The following is a 13,455-nucleotide window of genomic DNA, read 5'->3' on the forward strand; positions in this document are numbered from 1 at the left end:
ATAATTGTTTGTATTTCTAAGGTGCTGGTTGTGATCACTTCTCTTTCATTTGTGATTTTATTTATTGGGGTCCTTTCTCTTTTCTTGTTGATAAGTGTGGCTACAGGTTTATCAATTTTGTCAATCCTTTCAAAGAACTAGCCCCTAGTTTCACTGCTCTGTTCTACTGTCTTTTTTTTTTTTTTCTATATCATTTATTTCTGCTCTGATCTTAATTATTTCCCTTCTGATGGTTTTAGGCTTTATTTGCTGTTCTTTTTCCAGCTTCTTTAGCTGTAAGGTTAGATTGTGTATTTGAGGCTTTTCTTGCTTCTTGAGGAAGGCCTGAATTGCTATTTACTTCCCTCTTAGGACTGCCTTTGCTGTACCCCAAAGGTTTTGGACTAACACATTTTCATTTTCATTTGCTTCCATGTACTTTTTAAAAAATATCTTTTTTAATTTCCTGGTTAATTCAATCATTCTTTTGTAGGATGTTCTTTAACCTCCAAGTATTTGTAGACTTTCCAAATTTGTTCTTGTGGTTGACTTTAAGTTTCATAGCTTTGTGGTCTGAAAATATGCATAGTATTATCTCCGTCTTTTTGTAGTGGTCAAGGCCTGATTTGTGACCCAGTATATGATCTATGCTGGAGAATGTTCCATGTGCACTCAAAAAGAATCTGTATTCTGTTGCTTTAGGATGAAATGCTCTGAATATGTCTGTCAAGTCCATCCAGCCCAGTGTATCATTCAAAGCCATTGCTTCCTTATTGATTTTCTGCTTAGATGATCTGTCCATTGCTGTGAATGGGGAGTTACAGTCCCCTACTATTATTGTATTATTATCAAGGAATTTCTTTAAGTTTGTTAATTGATTTATATATTTGACTTCTCCCAAGTTGGAGGCATAAATATTTGCAATTGTTAGATCTTCTTGTTGGATAGACGCCTTATTTTGATATTGTGCCCTTCATCTCATATTACAGTCTTTGTTTTAAAATCTAGTTTTTCTGTTATAAGTATGGCTACTCTGACTTTCTTTTGATGTCCATTAGCGTGATAGATGGTTCTCCACTCCCTCACTTTCAATCTGAAGGTGTCATTGGGTCTAAAATGAGTCTCTTATAAGCAGCATATTGATGGGTCTTGTTTTTGTTGTTGTTGTTGTTTTGTTTGTTTTTCATTTTGTTTTGTTTTCCAATCTGATGCCTTATGTCTTTTGATTAGAGGATTTAGTCCATTTACCTTGAGTAATTATTGATAGATAAGAATTTAGTGTCATTGTATTACCTGTAAAGTCACTGTTCCTATAAGTTGTCTCTGTCCCTTTCTAGTATCTGTTACTTTTGGCCTCTCTTTCCCTCTCAAAGAATCCCCTTTAATATTTCTTGCAGAGCTGGTTTAGTGTTCATGAACTCCTTTAGTTTTTGTTGGAAACTCTAACCCTCCTTCTATTCTGAATGACAGCCTTGATGTATATAGTCTTCTTGAATGCATATTTTTCCCATTTACCATATTGAATATATCCACTCTCTTCTGGGCCTGCCAAGTTTGTGTGTCTACCCTTGTAGGTTAAGGATATTTTGTCTCTAGCTGCTTTAAGAATTCTCTCTTTATCTTTTTATTTTGCAAGTTTCACTATAATATGTCTTGGTGTTGATCTATTTTTGTTGGTTTTGAGGGGAGTTCCCTGTGCCTCTTGGACTTGAATGCCTGTGTCCTTCCCCAGATTAGGGAAGTTCTCAGCTATAATTTATTCAAATAAACCTTCTGCCCCTTTTTCTCACTCTTCTGGAACTCCTGTGATATAGGTATTATTGTGCTTTGTGGAATTGCTGAGTTCCCTAACTCTATATTCATGATCTAATAGTTGTCTTCCCTCTTCTTTTCAGCTTCACTACTTTCCATAATTTTATCTTCTATATCACCTATTCCTTCCTCTGCTTCTTCCATCCTCATTGTGATTACATCCACTTGGTTTTACATCTCAGTTATAGCGTTTTTTATTTTGGCCTGACTAGTTTTTAGGTCTTTTATCTCTGCAGCCAGGATTTCTCTGGTGTCTTCCATGCTTCTTTCAAGCCCACCTAGTATTCTTATGACTGTTGTTCTAAATTCTTGTTCAGTTATATTACTTTTATATGTTTTGAGCACATCCCTGGCTGTGATTTCTTCTTGATCTTTCTTTTAGGTAGAATTCCTCCATCTTGTCATTATGTGTAGGTTTCTAACTTTTGTGTGTTATGGAAGCTTGTTATGTTTCCTGCTCCTGATAGTAATACTATATTAAGAAAGGGTCATAAACTGTACAGGGCCTGGCACTTCAGGAAGTGTTTCTGGTGTATGCTGTGGGCACTCTGCTATTGTGTTTTGGCTGTTTTTCCCCCAGAGTTCTGCAGAGTTACTTGCAGTAGGAAGTGTTTAGACCTTTAACTAGGTGTGCTTTCCTTTGTTTGTTAAGATAAGCCTGAAAAAAACAAAACAAACAAAACAACACACCTGATCCAAGAAAAGAGAAAAGGAAAGGAAGCAAAAAAGCAAACAGACAACCAAAAAAACTATAAGCCTGATTCCAAAGAAAAAAATAATTAATTAATTAAAACAAAATAAAATTAAAAATACATTAAATAAATAAATAAATAAATAAAGGAAAGCCTGGTCCTATTTCCACCAGAACTGAAGCTGACACTTTGTAGCACTCTGTGATTAGTAGACTTGGTACATATGGGGGGGCCATGTTGGTTTTCTGAGGGAGAGGCCCACTCTGCTGGCTCACGGTCAGACCTACCCTAGGAAAGATCCCCTGCTGGGTGCAACAGGGCAGGGTTTGGTGTGAGGGACTCCAGTTTCCGCTGGAGGTGCTTTGTTTCTCTCTCAAGTCTGACAGTACTAGTGGGCTGGTGATGGGGAGTGGGGTAGAAGATGGCATCACCCTGCCCTCTCAGGCCCTGTGGAGGGGATCTCCCTGCCACTGCTGTTCAGGAGGCCCTCACAGAAAAGCAAACAATCTCCCCTCCTATGTCCCAGGCTTTAATCAGATCCCTACTCTCAACCTGTCTGTGCACAGAACCAAAGTTCTGTGTTTTATCTCTGGCTGATAGCTGGGATTCAAAACTCCAAATCTTAAAGTACCTGGCAAAGCGTGGACTCACTCCCCTCCCAGAAAGGAGAGCCTCCCAGTGCTTTGCCCAGAACTGTTCTGTCCCAGAAAAGCAGTTGCGCTCCGGCATAGATGCCCAGAGGCTATGATGAAGCACAGTGAAAAGCTGTGATAAGATTATCTGCCCTCTGCATGCACCTCTGCCCCCTACTGTTGAATGGCCACTCAGTGGGACTTTTGTCCTTGGAGAGGCAATATACCCTCTTCCAAATGTGTTCCAAGAAGGGCCCAGTGTGGCCCAGGGGATCCCCACACCACAGCATCTTGCGCAAACACTACATGCTGCTCTTTCTTCTGTTCTCTCCCTCTCTCTCTGACTTCTCTCTGTGAAAAGGGCTCCTTCCCCTCTGCAGCACCAAGGCTTTTCTCTCCCCCAGTTCATGTCTCTAAACCTTACATCTGCCACATTCTCTCCCTCCAATTGTGCAGATTGTTTTCTTAATCCTAGGGTTGATTTCCTTGTTCAAAATGATTTCATGTTGATCTAGCTGTGTTTGAGGGATGAGACAAGCCCAGGGTTCACCTACTACTTCACTATCTTAACTCCTCCTCATTTCTCCTTTTAGGTCAGCAGGCTTTTGCTTCCTATATTTTAAGTTAGAGTCTTAGATAAATACAATTTAGGATTAATATATTTGCCTAATGAATTGATCAATTTAATATTATTAAATGCTCTTTTATACATCCTTTAATACTTCTTATCTTAAAGGTTAATCTGCCCAATCCTAGTACAGCTATATAGGCTTTTTTTTTTTTAAGATTTTATTTATTTATTTGACAGAGACACAGTGAGAGAGGGAACACAAGCAGGGGAAGGGGGAAAGGGAGAAGCAGGCCTCCCACTGAACAGGGAACCCGATGCGGGGCTCGATTCCAGGACCCTGGGATCATGACCTGAGCCGAAGGCAGACGCTTAACAACTGAGCCACCCAGGCGCCCCTATATAGGCTTTTGTTAGTGTCTGCATTGCATATCTTTTTTCAATTACTTTCAAACTTTGTGCTCTTATAATTAAATTCTGTCTCATGTAAATAGCATATCATTGCAGTATGTTGTTTATGTATCCAGCCTGGCAGCCATTGTCTTTTCATGGAAAACTTAATCTATATGTATTTAATGTAATGAATGAGATTTGGGTTAAATCTACTTCATTAATATTTGTTTACTTATCTCACTTATTTTTGTTCATATTTATTTTTTTCTTTTGGTCTTCCTTTGGATTCATCTATTATTTTATTTTATTTGATCTCCCTCCCTCAGATTGTTAGTTATCAATTATTTCCATTTTTTTTGTATTGTGGTAAAATAACCATAAACATAATACACATAAAATTTACCATCTTAACCATTTTTAAGTGTATCGTTTGGTGGTTTTAAATACATTTATAATGTTATACTACTATCACTGTCATCCATAACTCTTTTCATCCAGTAAAACTGAAACTCATACTCATTAAATAAGAACTCCCTTCCCACTCCCTCCACCCACTGACAACCACCATTCTACTTTCTATCTATGATTTTAACCACTTTAAGTATATCAAATAAGTGGAATCTGTAGTATTTACATTTTTGTGACTAGCTTACTCATTGAGCATAGTCCTCAAACATCCATTTTATAGTATATGTCAGAATATGCCTTCTTTTTAAGGTTGATAATGTTACATTGTGTGTGTGTGTATCTCACATTTTGTTTATCCATTCATCCATTGATAGTCCTGAGGTACTTCCACATTTTAGCTTTTGTGAATACTGGTGGTGTGCAACATATGTGTACAAATATATCTTTAAGATCCTGCTTTCAACTCTTTGGTTATATACCTGTGTTCTAGCCTGGATGTTTTTTGTCCATTCAAAAACTGTGTTGAGATTTTAATTCCTGATGTGATTGTATTAGGATATGGGCCCTTTGGGAAGTGGTTAGGTCCTTCCATTCGATTAATATCCTTATAAAATAGGCCCCAAACAAATCTCATGACTCTTCCACCATGTCTATATGTCTTTTTATCCCATTGGGTTTATAATAAGAAAGGAACCGTATGATTTTCATTTGGTTGTTCTGGTCTTTTGATAGCTAGTTATGAAAGTTATGGTTGCCAACTAGAAATTATCTCCAGTAATGGTAGTGGGTTAAGTAGCTGACACAGGAAAAACTCTTTATTGTACAATTAAAAAAATATATTTGTTTTGCTGTTATGATCGAGCACTTTATGCCTTGATTCTTTGTTTATTATTTCAAGTCAGTTGTGTTATAAGATTGTGTATTTCTTAATAACTTCTACCAGTGCAAATAGAAAATGCAGAATGCTTGCCACTGCTTGGAAAAGTTGACATTATATGAGGCACAGCACCACCTTTATCAAACCCCTCTTTTAGGCCATGCCCTAAAGGCATTTTGGGGATGTCATCAAAATTGATCTTTAGAGCAACCCTATGAAAGCCATGATGTTAATTTTACCTTCCATGTGAGGAAATCCCCCAAACTGCCAGATCTGTTTCACCTGAAATCCTACACATTTTCCACAGCAACTTGCTAACAGAAATCCATTCATGAGAGACTGTCTCTGCCTCTCATCTATTCAACTCCTTCAGGCCAGGGAGGAATTTTAGGGGAAATAAGACATGACCTCTTACCCCATAGGAAAAAAAAGTAGGACTGCTTTGGCAAAATGTAGTGTTTATGTTTAATGATGTATTTGTAAAATACCTTCATTCTCATTTGCTCATTTAACCCTCAGGACAAAACTAGACTGTGAGTAGTCTGGTTATATAAACTGATTTTATGAATGAAGCCCTAGAATTTGAATAATTTGACTGGTTCTGTAGCCAATACTTGGCTAACAAAATACTTTCTTTCTACCCTCCAAGTTCTCTAATCTTATCAAAAAACTACCTGTAAATAATGGCAATATTTTACTTTTTCCATAATTCAGATGTTTTCCTGATTATAAAAACAGTACATACTTATTGTAGAAACTATGAAAATACAGAAAAATATGAAAAAAACACATATAGTAAAAAAGTCAGGACAAAGAAATATAAACAATTTTTACTTTTATTTGCATTTTTTAGTCATTTTTTGTATTCTCTTTATGTAAAGTATGTGCATTTATACCCTTGAAATCCAATTATATTTTTACCTTATTTTGGTTCCTTAACTTAATGTGATAATTTTTTGTATGTTTGCAAATTCTTTAAACACCTCAATTTAATGGCCGCATAATATTTTCTAACATGAATATATGATACTTCAGTTATTATTCCTCAGTTATCATGCATTTAATGATTACCATTTTTGTGAGTCTACAGAATGATGAAATAAATATTTTTCCATATAAATATTTCTCCTGATATCATAGTATTACTATATACTATTTTTAGTATAGAATTTTTGGGCCAAAGGGAAACATTATATTTATATTACATTTGTTCAGGAAAATTGTACATTCTATAAAATTGTGTGTATAATTTTAGTTTGGTAACTAAAACGTAATCTTTGACATGTTGGGGGATGGAGAAGATAACAAATCAACAATGTAGGAGTGAGATTGACCTTCTCCATAACCTTGAAATCTGTAAACATAGGCAGTCATCTGTCCTGTCTTGTGAAAGTGATGAAGCTGCTCAGGACAGAGCCTGGTATATACTAAAAGTAAAATCTATATGCTTTGATTTCCTTCCTCTGGGTCCTAACATCTTGTATCAGGCAGCAATATTTTCCTGGCCTTCTATTCTTAGCTTGGACCTCCCTTTCTCCCTCCAAAGGGGCAAGCTGAGTCTCACTGTGTCTGTGAACAGTCAACAACTGCCTTCTCTCCCTTTAGGGGAATTGCTTTGCTTTGCTTTGAAATTGCAGGAAAGCCTTCATTTAATCTTTGCATTTGGTTGAAAAGCCTGAGAAGACTCAGTAAGGACAAGCAAATGAATATAAAATAGAGGAGGAGAAAAGGGACAGAATAAGAAATAAGATTCAATGGCACTGTTTTTTTTTCCTTTTTTTTTTTAAATCAGAGAAACAGACACACCACCCACCTGTGCAGGTCACAAGCTCAGAAATTCAAAGATGATGATTCTGAATATCAAAGTAAAAGTTACCCAGACAAACTCAGGCAGAATGCAGATGTTTCTTGTTGATATGGGTGAGTTCTCTGACTTAGATAAACGTATGAAATGCTGATGGTCTCAATGACAGTTTTGTGTCTTTAGTTCTCTGTCCATAGACACAATTTAGAATGAGAAAGAAAAAAAAATTGGAGACTGTTTGTTATCTCAATTTCCTATGACTTTCACAAAAGATGACCCATTTAATCTTTATGAAATCCTGTAGGAATTACTATCCTCATTTTTAGGCAAGGGAATTGAGCTGGGTTAGATTAACTAAATTGCCCAAAATTCTCACTATTATCCTAAGTACTTTTAAAGATATTACCCATGTATTAGTATCCAGTAAAGATATTACTTCTAGGCATATACTTAGAAAAACATGTACCAGAGGTTTGAATTGCAGCATTGTTTTTTATAACAAAAATTGGAAATAACATAAAATACATATGTGTAGGACATATATTTAAAAAGTATGAAATATTCATGGACTAGAAACCTGTGCTGAAATTAAAATGAATGGACTGAAATTATATGCACCACTATTCCAAAATAATAGTATTTACCAAAAAGGCAAGATATTGAATGATTCATTCTGTATAAGATTTTATAAAGTTTAAGTATATGATGGATAGTTACAAACATAGATTATAGCTCCACAAATGAATAAATAATAATATAATGAACATTTGTTGGAATTTAAAAGAAAAATATCAGAAGATTGATTATTTTTGAGTAGGGGTGTGGGAATGGAATCAGGGAAAATCTACAGAAGAATTCTCAATTCTATTTGAATAACCATGGAATCAATGCTAAAATCATACTGTTTTATTTAGTTAGGTTGTAGCACTTAGATGTTTATTATATTATTATTTTAAAATAATTGTTTAGTGGACAAATGGTTGAAAAATAAAACGAAGGAATGCATGTAGTATTTTTCAAATGGAAAACAATATGCATATGAATTACCTTGTTCCATATAAAAATGCAGATCTGTTGGTTCTACTTCAAATAAAATCAATCAACATCTATGGGGAGTAAACCTAGTAAAAAGAACTCTTGTGTGCATGAACACAACACACACAAATGAAACATCTCTGAGATGTGTTATGTGTGTGTGTGTGTGTGTGTGTGGTGCATATTATGTTTTAAGAACCATTGGTCTGGGGGCGCCTGGGTGGCTCAGTCGTTAAGTGTCTGCCTTTGGCTCAGGTCATGATCCCAGGGTCCTGGGATCGAGCCCCACATCAGGTTCCTCACTGGAGGGAAGCCTGCTTCTCCCTCTCCCACTCCCCCTGCTTGTGTTCCCTCTCTCGCTGTATCTATCTCTGTCAAATGAATTAATAAAATCTTAAAAAAAAAAAAAAGAACCATTGGTCTGAAAGAACAGTCATTGAACTCTCTCGAACTAAATAAAGAATAAATATTGCCCTAAGGATGTCTTGGATTGTCTATTCAGTTTAACCTAATTAATAAAAACAAAATTATATGAAGAGAATAAATAAAAACTAACATCATGGTTTAAATGTTAACCTTGTCTCTAACTGGCTATCCTGAGTAGATGCTTAATTTCTTTTTATTTTTTCCAACTTCCTCTGTATAAAAGAGGAGCAATGGGGTCAACCATTTCTATAGCACTTTTAATGGTGTTACCAACAAATCTGAATCATCCACGTCCTTCTAATATTTAAAACTGGTTTTATCAGTTCATTTGTTTTATGAAATATTTACTGATTGCCTAACACACACCAAGCGCTATTTTAAACCTCAATCCAACCATACTGGTGCCCCAGGTGGGGTTGCATGGTGGTTATTTCTTCAGTAGTTCTCCTTCTCATCTTCAAAGAATGAGTAGAGTATGTGAAAGGTCCATACATTATATAAGACACAATCCCAACAAATTATTGTAATCATTTTAAAGAATAAATATACATCTCTCTTTTTTCCAGGTGAGGAAACTGAGGTTCGGTTATATTAAATAATTGTTTACAGTTAAAAATCCACAATATGGCAGAGCCACTATTTGAATTATATCCTACAATTTCTAAACCCAGGCCTTTTTCTTTGCTGTTAGTGATAGTAGAAACTATAATAATTGCTCCCAATCTGAGACTGATGCATCCAGCCTTCGGATAACTGTGTGTCCTCTGGTACTTGCTGACACCCTAGTTGGGGTCCTTGAGCCCTACTGAAATGCCGGGCTCCTTGAGAATATGTCTGGTACTTCCATTGTCAGACATTCTAAATTTTACGTGACCATTCTTTCCACTGCTCCTGATAGTAACATTCTGCATTTTGTGTCTGCTTCAGCCTTAGGTAAAATATTCCCTACCTTTGTAGAATGAACACCCTGCCTCAGAACTCTTCACTTGCTAGATTCTCTGCTTGTGTATTGATACTGAAAATTTTAGTTGTAACCCCAATTTGTCCCCAAATTAAAAGTAAGTAAAATGAAACACTAACTTTTGGAGAGTCCAGACAAATAGGGGAGAATAGCATATAATTGCCAACATAGGGTAGAGGTCTAAGGCACAGGGTAGAAGTTCCTCCCTTTCAGTTATTTAGAAAGTTGCTCAGCATTGCCAGCTTGATCAAGGCAATGTCGACACTGCCCTGTGTTCTCACCATACAATATTATTTAAAAGCTGTTAAAACAAACTTTTCCACATGCCAAGGACCACTTATGGATCTGAGGTAACCAAGAAAATTATGATTTTGATGGCGTGAAAAAAGTGACAAAAACCATAGACCTTTCTACTTTCCACTGTGGGTGATTTCTCAAAGCTTGGTCAGTAACTTGACTCTCCTATATTTCTTTTTACCTGGCTTCCTGATCTCAGACTATCCTGCTAGCTGCCTCCTCTGATTCTAGTCTTTTGTGCCTTCCTTATTACCACCCTGGATGTGAAGTCTCCATTATTTCTCAAGGGAAAAGAATAGCAACTGAGGTTTTATATTATTTTTATATATTTTTGCTCAACTAGCACATCAAAAGCATCTCAATCCCTCACACAAATTGTATATTTGGCCAAATCATACCCATAATTTAGCCCTTTTCTGAAATATTAACTGCCTGCAAACACTTCCACGATCATTCTTAACCATGCCAATTTCACATCACTATAGTAATTGTGTTATGAAACAATTTGTTTCAATGCCTCCCTTCTCTTTGAACTATGAACAATTTGAAAACTGAGGGAATGACTATTTACTTTCATAACCTCATAACTAAACATAATGCAAAAAGTAGATGCTAAATATATATTTGTTGAGGATTTCAAAGCAACCACCAAAATTTTCCCACTGATTAATATCCACTTAATGGAAAATCTACATTTACTTATGCTTTTACGTAGATAGCTAATGCTTATAACCTCAAAGAAACAAATTTAAAGCAATGCAATGATTATAGATGAGTGAGTTAATGGTTTTGTAATCTAACAAAAATTTTTTTAAAGAGTTTTAATAAATTTTTTTTATTTATTTGAGAGAGAGGGAGAACATGTGCACAAGTGTGGGGAGGGGTAGAGGGACAAGCGGACTCCCCACTGAGTGGGGACCTCGATGTAGGGCTGGATGCTGGGCTCAATCTCAGGACCCTAAGATCATGACCTGAGCTGAAATCACTGAGCCATCCAGGTACCCCCAGCAAAGGTTTTATAAATGTATTCCCTGACATTGACTGCATAGTACAACAAAAAACTTAAGCTTCTAGATTCTGCATTCTTGCAATGAGTCTCATAATTCTCCCAGTTTGGCTTTTGGAATGCATCTCACTAATTCTCCCCCATTGATACTAATACTCCTTCCATAATTCTAGCCAAGTCTGTTCTCAGTATTTTGGGTAGCGGGGGTAGTGGAGAATAATTGGTGACCACTTACTGTAAATGGATGATTTCCAAGTGGGGTATTTTTTAATGACACTCATTTCACAGGCACTCTGTACCTCTCAGAATAGTCACATGTTAGGAAAAAAAAGAAGAAGAACACTTCATCTAATAATAATAACTAAATAAATGCCTTAAGACTTTCCCAAAATATTTAGTATAAGAGGACATGAGAAATCATAGAAAATAAAATATTACTATATTCATAAAACAAACCCCTTAATTGTGTCAAAAAACCCCACATAAACAATCTCTGATTCTTTCAACATCAGCCTTGAAATATGGGCATTATTATTCTTGTCCTACAAATAAGGAAGTTGAGATTTGGAGTAAGCTAAAGTGATATCCTAAGTAGATGACAAAAGTGAGAGAGCTATGAAAATTGTTTTGTTTCCTTACAGAGTGAGGGTCAGTACTTTTTATTTTTCATTTTAGGTTTAAGTACCTAAAAGAAGTCACTCTCCTGACTTTAGAACAATGGCACTCTTAGTGGCCACAGTCCAAGAATGGTTGCTGGTGAGTAGTTACAGACACCCTGAGACGCAGGAGGAATGAGTAATAGGGTTTATGATGGGAAGCAATTCTGGTATTTGCTGCAAGCTGGTGCTCGTACCTTCTGGGTGACCTTTGTTGGCTGTGCCAAGGGGTTTCCTTTTTTAATGGCGCTGCTAAATGCCATTAGTAGATATGGCTGTGAATTTCTTTTTCCTGTCACTCCCACTAACCTCAGGAGAGAAGTTTCCAAGAGACCTCTTCCAGGGAAGGTCACTAGCTCTTTCTGTCATCAAACTACTGGCTGTGATTAGAAAAGGCAGGTGGGAAGTCAGTGGAATTTTATACCTGAAGATTCTGGGGAACACAGGAGAGTTAAATTAGAACTAGGCTTTAACACCAGGAAATCAAAAACACTATTGAGCTGAAGGACAAATGAGTAGAGAAGAGGGAGCATTATATCGTTCCCCTTTTCCATCAGAGAAACAAATTAAGTTTTACAGTGTTGCACCAAATGTTTTTAGATATTTATTTTTAATTCTATGCTTGACATTTAAAATGGCAAAAAAGATATATGGGTATTGGGATGGAGAATCTAAGCCAGGTATATGGTATGATGATCTTTTATCAACAATGATTCAAAGACCTTCATAAAGATAGGACACTACGTGGATATTAAAACTATTTCCTTTTGTGTGTGTGTGTGTGTGTGTGTCTTACATGGATTATCTCAAATGTTCTCACAAATCACAAGGTGTTATTGTGAGATCCTCATTGAGCCTGTGAGATTGTCCGCTCAATGAAGGAAAATTTACGCCCCTGGAACTGATGCTGTCAGAGCTCCCCCTACTGCTTCTCCTTAATTCTAAGACCACATAGACCTGTTCTGGCGAAAGCTGACAGATTCAAAGGTGAAGTTATCATGGGATTTTCCTAATATAATTAAAGTAAGAAAATATATGGAAATAAATGCTACAACGAAGGGAAACTTTTTCACTGACCACATGTTATAGTGATTGGGGAAGGGGATGATGGAGGAAGTGCTCAGGTCTTATAAAGCTTAAAGACCTTCATTATTGAAATTATAGTTCATTAAAAAAAAAGACACTGTTAAATATATTTGCTTTTAAAAAAATTGTACCAATTCAAGCTACTCTATCCCTGGCATTTTAATCTCTTTGGGGGACTTCTTCTAAAGCTGATAGACTTTCATACATTTCTAATTTCAGAAAAGCATGAGCAAAATTTCTAAAATGCAACCCCTCCCCACACTCATCTAAAGAAGAAACTTATATCACTCACACCCATCTGTTCAAGTATTATTTTATCATGATCCCTACTATGTGGCGGGCCCCTTAAGGTTGGATTCAGGTGCATTCCTGATAAGCTTGTCTTCCTACCTTTCCTCTCTCCCTAGTAAGACTTTTCAATCTTGTCTATGTTTCTATTGCCCACTGTTTATATCCTTAAATAGAATGCTACTAAATTTATCCCACTGCCTATAATCTCTTAAAGATCATTCTAGGAAGAGAGACCAGTATTTGTGGAATATAAGCCAAAGAAACCTACTTTGGGGAGGACAGTGACAGGATCAAAAAACGTTGATTTGCCTGAAGTACCAAAAGAATGACAATGAGAAGTGAGGTGTTAATTGAAGGAGTAAACAGAGGATAATTCATACTGATCCAAAAGGTCTATGTTAATCTTTAGTTAAAAAACACAGCATGAATCCAAGGCCAGGTGTTTTGTCTTTGTCTTTGTTTTGTCTTTATAAATGTATAAAAGCATTTATACATATGTTTTTAAGACTCTTTGGTCTTTGTGCTTTTCAGA

The sequence above is a fragment of the Mirounga angustirostris genome, unplaced genomic scaffold, assembly GCF_029215605.1.
Source record: "Mirounga angustirostris isolate CCGP_5_RB_7025 unplaced genomic scaffold, mMirAng1.0.hap1 SCAF_16, whole genome shotgun sequence".
NCBI classification, from domain to species: Eukaryota; Metazoa; Chordata; class Mammalia; order Carnivora; family Phocidae; genus Mirounga; species Mirounga angustirostris.